The following is a 10,531-nucleotide window of genomic DNA, read 5'->3' as shown; positions in this document are numbered from 1 at the left end:
CATTGATTGGTGGAAAACTGGTAACAGCTGTTACCAAGGAAACCACTTAAGATGGGGAATTGATGCCTGTTGGGCAGTGCGGAGTCCCTGGGCCGCAAGCGGAGCCTCCTTTGGGACAACGCGGCTACCTTGAGCCCTCAGCCAACACGAAGCTGTACAGGGAAACAAGGAAGAAGTCCCACCTCTGCACATTTGCCCTTGAAGTTTCTAAACTTCAAAACTCCTGCAAAAGCCATTTGCAATTTACATGTGCTGCAGGCAGCAGATTTTTGGAAATATAGATTGTGTATCCCCTATCTGAAATGCTTGGAACCAAAAGTGCTTTGGATTTCAGATTTTGGGGAGGATTTTGGAATGCCTGTCTTTGCATATACGCACAAAATGATATATTTTGGAGATGGGACCCAAGTTTAACCATGAAATTCATATATGTTTCATATACATCTTATTCATATAGCCTGAAAGTAATTCTATACAATTTTAAAAACTTTTTTTGCATGAAACAAAGTATGTGTACACTGAATTACTGGAATACAAAGTCATCACTATGGACTTCATCAGACACTTTGCAAAAAGCCGGGAGGGAGGGATCGCCTTCTTGGCAAAGCGTATCATCCCCTTTCATTTTAAAACATTTTTTTTTTCATTTTACAAACCCCATCCGGTGCTTTATGTTCCCTGGGCTTCTCTCATTCTGTCCCATATTCTGAAACATCATACGAGAGAGTGCAGTCCCTGCTCACTCCAGATTATTTTTTTAATGATCTGTCTTTCCCATAAACCACTTTGCTACGACCCCTTCATCCTGTGACTTTTCCCCCCTCTATAATACCAGTACTATTGTAAACCCCTTAACCATGATCCCTTCTTCTTCCCATGCCTTTTCAGGCTAGCCCCCACCCTCCAAACCTTCTGCACACAATAAAACACCTGGCTTTTCTGACAAGCTTTCAACCATTTGATTCTCTAATAATACATATGAAGAACTTTAGATTCTTTATTAGCACTTTACAATTCTGAAATCGAATATACTATATTATCTACAGCAATTGCTGTTTTTTATTGTTTTTACCAGGGGGTACTGTGAATTTATGATGTTGTGTTGACTGTTTATTGTCTATGTTTTGTTTTGCACTTGTTGTATTTTGCATGTCACACCTTGAGTGTTCTGTGAGCCGCCCTGAGTCCCTCCGGGAGATGATGGCAGGATATAAATAAAATGTACAAATCCCAGGATTCCATAACATGAGCTATGGTAATTAAAGTGGTGTCAAACTGTGTTAATTCTACAGTGTAGATGCACCAAGGTCTCCAAAGCTCACTTGCTTAGTGATAGAGGCCCAGTTGACTGCAGGAGGTATACAAAGAGGCAGAGCAAATGTTGTCAGATTACCTAAACTGGGAGATCTTTCTAGATGGACCCACTCAAGTTTGTTCCCTTTCCAAGAGTTGCCTTTGTCTTAGGCCAGACATAGCACAATAAACAGCACCAAGACAGCACAGCATTTCAATACCACTTTGATTTCTGTATTTAAACCTGAGCTATGAGACTTGGGACTTTATCACATAAGGTCAATAAAGTGCAATTATGACCAGATTATGTGCCTTTGTATGTAGCTTACCACATGGCAGCGTGTTTCCTGAAGTTGCATTGCACTCGTAGTTGGATTGTCTTTTTTCATTGATGGGAGAAACCCATCAATGAATCCAATATAGCTATTGCTCTGCTCAGTTGCAACAAAATGGGGATGGGGGAGGGATAAAAATAAGGGGACGGGGACCTATAGCACTCATGCACTGATCAGGACCAGTATGGGTAAGAAGCAAAGCTGTACAGAGGACTGTTTGCAAAAAATTGCAATCAAAAAGTGCCAGCATAACACAATTGTAGTAAAGTGTAAAAGTGAGCATTCTAATAATAGTATGTTTATGTTTGCTATATATATATATATATATATATATATATATATATATATATATATCTCCTAAACTATTGCCACAAGATAACAGGTTGTGTGATGAAGCCATTAGTTATCACCAAAGCTTTGAAAAATTTCCTTTTTTGTACTGGAATGTTTGATATCAAAAACAAGAGGTTACATCCTTGTCAGAAGAGGGCACTGTAAGCTCAGCCTCATCACACCTGTCCCAAACCTAGTTTGTTTCCCCACCTATGGCATTGCTGCTATTAAGCTCATGTGAGTGTCTTCTTTCTTCCTTTAACCACTGTCTGACAGTAGAGTAATAACCAGGAATGGCAGTGGATCCTACTGTATGGACTGTATGGACTTTGTTCACAGAGATAACAAAACATTAGACTTGCAAGCTTTAGTGGATCAATCCACATAATTATCAAATTACCATACTAATTATTAGTTAAAATGTTCTCAACATTCTTGAATGATTGCTATTGTGTAGGATGCAGGGGCATGTTCATTTTCTCAGTCTTCTGAAAGGTGATCTAAAAGGTCTTTTGAGTACAGCTTTTCTTTCACAGCATACACAAAGTTTTCAGGTGTCCTTGTTCTCTCTTTTAGGATGTGGAGGTGGAGACTGGGGCCTCTTCTACACTGCATTGAACTGCATTTTATGGCAGTGTAGGTGGAGCCTGGCTTTTTGCCTGCAGAACAACACTTTCTCTAACATCCAAAACCAAAGATGCAGAACTCCAAGAGCATTGCTTTTGTTTCTTCTGCATGATGAAAGAGCTAGTGAGCATTAAAAGCATGTGAAATGTTTTCAGTGACTCCTGGCTGGCCTAAAAGTATATAAAATATAAAAAGTATATAAAAGTATATAAAATAAAAGTATCGCCAATGGATGTTTGGATTTAAGACTTTCAGCGGAGTTTGCTAATATGCCTTTCTCTTCCACTTCAGTGTAATATGCAGCCAACTACCTACAAACAATATGAACACAAGGGCAGATCTAGTTACATGAATCTTCTCCATTCCATCACCACCTCCTGGCAGGGAGACAATGTCATTAGGAAGATGCAAAAGATTACCCCTGCTTCAATGAAGGCATTGTGTGAACACAACTAAGAAAAAGAGATCAGACCACTGATCGGTATCAGTCCAGTTTTTTAATCCAGATCATAATACAGTTGGCCCTCTGTATTTTACAGATTCTGTATCCAACCCAGATTTTGCCATTTTATGTAAGGGACACATTCTTACTACGCCATTGTGTATGATGGGACTTGAGCATGCATGTATTGTAATATAACTTTGTATTAGAAACGTTTCTCCAATGCATGGTTACATATCCAAAAGATTTCTAAAAGAGTTGGTTTGCTTTATATTTTCTGAAATGTCAATACAGTAGTTATGTAACCAGAGCATTTAAATACTTGATGATCCAATTATTTATGTGTTAACTTGGAAATAAGCACAATTGTGGACAATCTGGGAGCATGTGCTTAGGACTAAAGTATTAATTTTTCAAGTGCTCCCACCAAGATTATGGTGGGGCAAATACTAACCTAGATTGCCTCAGTACATTTATTTATTTTATGAATTGGCCAAGAGAAACTGATGTATTTAACTGTCTTATATTAGCTGCTTTAAGTCAAATCATCAGACTGAGTAACTATTATTGAATATTCCAGGACAGAATGGAAATAGACTAAGGTCAACTTGCAGATCTCTGACTGATTTGTGGTAGGATAAAATACCTAGATTAGCAGTAAGATAAAGCATTTTAATTGTTTGCGAGCATGGATGTTAGTGCGAAAGGACTGTGAGTTCAATTTAGTTCAGATAGTGAAAACGAGTCAGAATGTGCTGAGAAGAATCCTTTTCTTTAATTCTATGTCTTTTGGTTCTGGTTGATGGATTGTGGGACCAAAGCCAATACAGACTGTCCCAATGCCTGAAGAAGGACAACACATACCACCTCTCTCTTCCATACACCTCCACCTCCCCATCCACTTTCTGTTCCTCTCTAAGAGTTTTATCGTATAACCCATTGCCCCGCCGGTATAACCCATTGCCCGGTGGGCATCTGCGCGTCTCCTGGGCAACATCCTTGCAGATGGCCAATTCTCTCACACCAGAAGCGACTTGCAGTTTCTCAAGTTGCTCCTGACATCAAAAACAACCATATAAACTCACTATTCCACTACAGTTGTGCTGTCATTAATACCGGCTCCATATTAAGTTCAGCACCTTCAATATCATACCTCTCTTCTTTCATGCAATTGTGCCAATATGACAATTCATGGTTGCATAATGGTACCTTCACAGACCCTTTTAGCCCTGAAAATGGACAGCTTTGAATAGTGGGGGGGGGGGGGCAAGGAGAAGAGAAGGAAAAAAACCCACTCCCAGTTGTCACTTTACTGCTGGCATGCTGGCACAGATATGGAAAGGACTCATTGTACCAAGCTAAGTGATGGGAATTGTATAAGTTTGGGAGAGATTGATGGATTTTACCCGTCAGTACCTAAGGAGGGAAGATTCACAAGACAGAGGCAGCCTGGAAGCAGGATGCAAACTATGATGGTCCAGCTGCAATACCACTTTTCTTACATTATGCAATTGAGTCTGAGGGGAGGAATTATGGTTAAGGTGGCCACAGAGGGTACCACTGCTGTTGTGACATTGGCAGTCTCCAGGGCCACCCTAGGTGCAAATGATCCAGGAAGCATGGACGTTGTATACCCTCCAAGTGTCCCAATTACGCAGGGATTGTCCTGGTTAATTCTCTGCTGCCCCAGTTTTTCAGTTGCTTTTAAATGTCCCAGTTTTTCTCTCCTCCCACTTTCCCCTTTTGGCTTGCTTCAATCGCTTCTGTGGGTCTTCTCCAATTAGGATTGCCATAGACTTTAGCCCTAGTTAGTAAGTAAAATACAACTGTATACTTGTGTATTTTATGTTCTTTTTTTCAATAAAGGTGTATTTAAACATACTTGTGGTCTGTAGAAATGAATCTCTGTTATTTATTTATTTATTTATTATTTACAGTATTTATATTCCGCCCTTCTCACCCCGAAGGGGACTCAGGGCGGATCACATTATACACACATAGGGCAAACATTCAATGCCCATAAACACATCAAACAGAGACCAAGACAGACAGACGCAGAGGCAATTTAACCTTCTCCTGAGGGGATGTTCGATTCTAGCCACAGGGGGGAGCAGCTGCTTCATCATCCACTCTGACGGCACTTCCTCATTCCAGGTCATAAATTAGTTAAACTTGCCTCCCCACTTTTATAAGTGGTACCTTATTTCCTACTTGATAGATGCAACTATCTTTCGGGTTGTTAGGTCAGCAATGAGCAGGGGCTATTTTTTATTTTTAATTGACGGGTGCTCACGCCGCCACGGGCTGGCCTCGAACTCATGACCTCATGGTCAGAGTGATTTATTGCAGCTGCTCAACAGCCTGCCCCATAGCCCGGCCCCATCACACAGTATGTAATCACACAGTATGTAATAGAAAAGCAGTCACAACAGGGTATATCTGTTGTTTTATTAAAATAGTTTGGTTAACAGACCTTGGAGGAATGGCCACAACAGATACTTTGGGGAAGAGGTGGAAATCAAGCTTCAAAGCCATACGTGAAAGGCTTGTAGAGAAGCGGGCGGGGAGAGTTTACACTTCACTTGCCCACTTAATACAAAAGCAGATGCCAGCACAAATCCCATCAATCCAGACAGCTACTCAATAAATGGGAACAGGCTAATATTTCCCCAGCTGTGACCAAACTGGAGATTGCAGCTTGGATGAAGGTCAGCCAGCATGGATGAAGAGCCTGCTGGAGCCTGGCCCCGGGGCAGAGGTGCCACTGGGTGGGAAGGATGAGCCAGTGCACACTCATGTGGAGCAAAAGCCTCAATGTGACTCCTGCCGCCGAGAGGGCACCTTGAAAGAAAAAGAGATAGAGGCTATGACTTTTTTCCAGGCCCATTCAACAAAGTCACAGTTCACCAGTGCCCTCTGCTCAGCCTCCCCATCATTATATGACTGCACACTCAGTAGCACAGCTATTTGCCTCAAGCTCAGCAGCCTTCACAGAAAATCAACAATATCCCTTTCATGCCCATTGTTCCACATACAACGCTGTCAAGGCCATTTGCCACCTCTCCCCTTTCAAGCATCATTACATTTCCCTCTCCTAATCTTCAGTGCCATTCAGAGCCGGCCCCAGGTATTTTTCAAGTGTAGGCGAACAGAATTTTGGCACCCCCCCCCCAAAACCAATCACTGAAAAATAAAAGCGTTGGATAAGTGAAAATGTTGGATAATAAGGAAGGATTAAGGAAAAGCCTATTAAACATCAAATTACATTATGATTTTACAAATTAAGCACCAAAACATCATGTTTTACAACAAATCAGTAGAAAAAGCAGTTCAATACATGGTAATGTTATGTAGGAATTACTATATTTGCGAATTTAGCACTAAACATTGAACAGGGATATAGGGCAGTATGGACTTAGATAACCCAGATAACACTCAGTATTAAAAAAAAAAACCCTCTAAAATCAGGACAATAAATAAAGAACAACACTCTGAAAACAGAAGAAATCCAGACAGTAAACAATCAGGGACAGCTAACACCTCCCAAAGAAAGATTCTCCCAGACAAGAAGAAGTCAGGCCTTGAAGCCACAGGGCCATTAAATGCTAATCAAGGTGATTAATTACAACATTCACACCTGCTTCAAAGAAGAGTTCTTTCTCTTATCTTCTACAGATATATAAACCCCACATACCTAGCTTCCAAGTTCCCACAAACCTCACAATCTCTGAAGGCCCCAAAGGTGGGCTCGCATGGTGCGAAGGCAGGCCTGCGCCGGCTGGAAGGTCCAGCGCGGGCACTGGGAGGCCCGAAGGAGAAGGAGGCAGAGATTGGTGCCCTCCTCCCAGGACGATGGCGCCCCCAGGACAATGGCGCCACAGGCAAATGCCTAGTTTGCCTTATGGTTGGACCGCCTCTGGTGCCATTGGCATAGCCAGAAAAAACTATGTTCAATATTACCAAATGACAAGAAAACAATATATGTACATGTACAGACCATCTTTCTTGCCATGCAGATACTTTGCAGTTTTGACCTACAGCTATTGCAATCTTATGTCCTAAACTCCCAATGGACGAAATAGTGTGCCAAAGGATAATAGGGCCCAATTTCAGGTTTTAATGGGACTGAGACAAAGGATATCCTATTTGTATGAAGCATCATTTCCTTTTCAAAAAGCTACAGCAATCGCATTCCATGCATGGTTGACACTACCTCAGTAATATCAAGACCATAATCGGCATCAGCATCATTGCCATACATGCAAAGTGAGTAGTCAGTTTGGTTGGAGATGATTGAGAAAGAGCTCTTGTTCTTGATAAGAAAGCAAAAGGTCTCTCCATCATTTAAATAAGGCGGAAGTCCTAGTGGATTCACTACTTCCAGATTCTCATACCATTTTACCATAGCCTAGATGTGCTAAAATTGTGAGCATGCAGTCCCATAATCAGGCATTTTGAGGTGATGAAGCCTTAAGAATGCACCAATGCAGAAAAGCTGGACCTTACATATAGGTGGTCTGATATGTTTAGAGATAATTAATTGCTTTTTTTGTGTGCCTTCAAGCTGTATCTAAATTATGCTGACCCTAAGGCAACCCTATTATGAGATTTTTCTGGGGTGCAGAGAGTGTGACTTGCACAGAGCCGCCCAGTGGGTTTTCATGGGTAAGCAGAGATCTAAACCCTGCTCTCCTGAGTCAAAGTCAAACACTCAAAAGACTATGCCAGGATGGCCCCTTTGAATTACACGTTGATATTTTCCAAAACAAGAACCCTGACCCAGGATCTTAGAACTATTTGTCTAGACCAAATTAAAGCAGGACCAGATTTACTTCTTATTAATGGAGCTAATAATTATAATACTGGCTGTACATGTCCCCCATATTGCCATATGTCAAAGAGCTGAGGAATTGCAATGGAAGCTGAAAACTGTTTGGTGGGGTGATCTTGCAATGAGGTAGCCTGGCTGAGCGTATGGTCCTGAGAACATGAGCTCCCTCATCAGTTAAAATCAGATATCAAAAACATAACTGTTTGGACAACAGTTCCCAGATTGTCCTCATCTCCAATAATAAGTGTTTGAAGCCCTAATTCAAATGTGAATTACAGTAGTTGCCAGAGCAAAACCTGTTTTCTGTTGTGTGTCCTGATATCTCAACAGAGGCTTTTGACTCAAGTCATGTTCCCAAGGCATCCATTTAATAACATTCCGTATGTCAAACAACTCTGCATTATGGGACCTAAGGCAGAGGATGGGGGGAGGTTATCAAAGTGCTCCTCTTCTGAGACAAACTGAGCTACACTATAAATAGTGCAGAAAATTTCCACATGTAGGTTTAAATCCCTATTGGGTTGGGGACTGCTATTTTTGAGCATGGATTTAGAAATTTGTGCCTCCAGATGTTTATTTACTGACACATTCATCATAACTGTTGATTCCTCTTCAATCCTTTCCATATGGCAGGAACAAATATGTATCTTAAAAGTGACCGCCAATGCATGAAACTGCCCATGTTTCTGTAGTACTGAAGAAAGAGATCTCCAGTTTTCTTCAAGTCACCAGTCTAAATTTCATACCTGCATTTGTCAAAATCACTACTTTCTCTTCCTATAGGAAAAGGGAAAGATTTCCGCTGATCAAGTCTAATCTTGCCTGACTCTGGGGGTTGGTGATCATCTCCATTTCTAAGCTGAAGAGCCGGTGTTGTCTGTAGATACCTCTAAAGTCATGTGGCCAGCATGACTACATGGAGCGCTGTTACCTTCCCCCCAGAGCGGTACCTATTGATCTCCCCACATTTGCAAGTTTTCGAACTGCTGGGTTGGCAGAAGCTGGGGCTAATAGCGGAAGCTCACCCTGCTCCCCAGATTTGAATCGCCAACCTTTCAGTCAGCAAGTTCAGCAGCTCAGCGGTTTAATCCACTGCACCACCAGGGGGTCCTTCTTTTCCTATAAATATGGCTATTTTCAATGTAGGACTTTAATTTGAGAAAAGTTTCACCAGGGCTTAATTTTGAAAAAATTAAGGACACTGTAATTTAACCCATATTATCCTCCAGATCATATTGGATTGTAGGGTGAAACAGTTTTACCTATTACAGCCAGTGACCAAGGATGCCAGGAATTGCTGTCTGACAACATCTAGATTAGGTCACATGATTCCCGTTTACATCCGTAGCCCATGAACATGAGAAATGACAATAAAGAGGGCAACACCTAGGGATATATGCAAAAGGCATGCCTCCTTCACTGATAACGGATATCAACCATCATGTCCTACCACACAGAGAAGCCATTGAAATCCACAAGCATGTGGACAATTTCAGCAGAAAGGAGGAAACCATGAAAATGAACAAAATCTGGCTACCAGTATTTTAAAAACCCTCTAAAATCAGGACAATAAATAGAACCACACACAAAAACAGGGGATTTCCAGACAGAGCCATCTAAAACCTCCCAACAAAGGATTCTCCCAGGCAGGAAGCAGCCAGGCTTTGAAGCTGCAAGTCCATTCAATGTGAATCAAGATGGCCAATTGCAACATTCCCACTTGCCTGACAAGAGTTCTTTCTCCCACCCTGGACCTTCCACAGATATATAAACCCACTTGCCTAGTTTCCAACAAACCTCACAACCTCTGAGGATGCCTGCCATAGATGTGGGCAAAACATCAGGAGAAAATGCTTCTGGAACATGGCCATACAGCCCGGAAAACTCACAGCAACCCAGTGATTCTGGCCATGAAAGCCTTCGACAACATATTGAAAAATATATGTAAACTTACATTTTTCTTATGGAGTTTAACCTGGGGGGATCCAATTCTGATGTCAGTTTCAGTGGATTATGTCATATTCACATCAGAAATGTTGATTAAACATCCACAGTGCCAAAACTTGGTTGCTTCACTATGTCAGCTATTGCTGAAATTGCAATGTAAATTGGCAGAAAGGTAAGTAATGATAGTGTGAATAAACTATGAAAATTTGGTTGAGATAGTTGCAGTTCTGGAGGAATTTTTGCTTCTCATAGAGTTAAACATGGGGATTTGGTCAACCAGTTCAAATCCATGAATAAACCAGGTTTTTAACCTGAAAATGTTCGGAGTACGGACTTGGCAGAGACTATTCTGTTTGTCCAATACAGAGTTCAGGAGCATTGCTGACAGAGTTTGGTATGCATCACATTGGAGGATGAGAAAGTAAAAGCACCTCTGAGGTTGTGGGTGACCTTATTATTGCTATAATGTTGCTGCCATAATGGACTGAGGAGAGAGTTAGCATCTGGTTTTGTAGCTGTTGGAATATGTATTAAGTGTGTATGTTTGCTATAACAGGTTATGCCTTTTACTGATTATATATGTTGTATTTTAATATGTTGTTGTTCCATGCCTTGATCCATAGGGAGAGGATCACCACCATCCTTCCGTTTGGGTTCACTATTTGCAATCCCACCACCAACCAGGGGTACATATATGTTCTTGAAATTCTGGATAATGTACCA

The sequence above is a fragment of the Anolis carolinensis genome, chromosome 2 (assembly GCF_035594765.1).
Source record: "Anolis carolinensis isolate JA03-04 chromosome 2, rAnoCar3.1.pri, whole genome shotgun sequence".
NCBI lineage: Eukaryota > Metazoa > Chordata > Lepidosauria > Squamata > Dactyloidae > Anolis > Anolis carolinensis.
Note: the sequence above shows the minus strand (reverse complement) of the source record.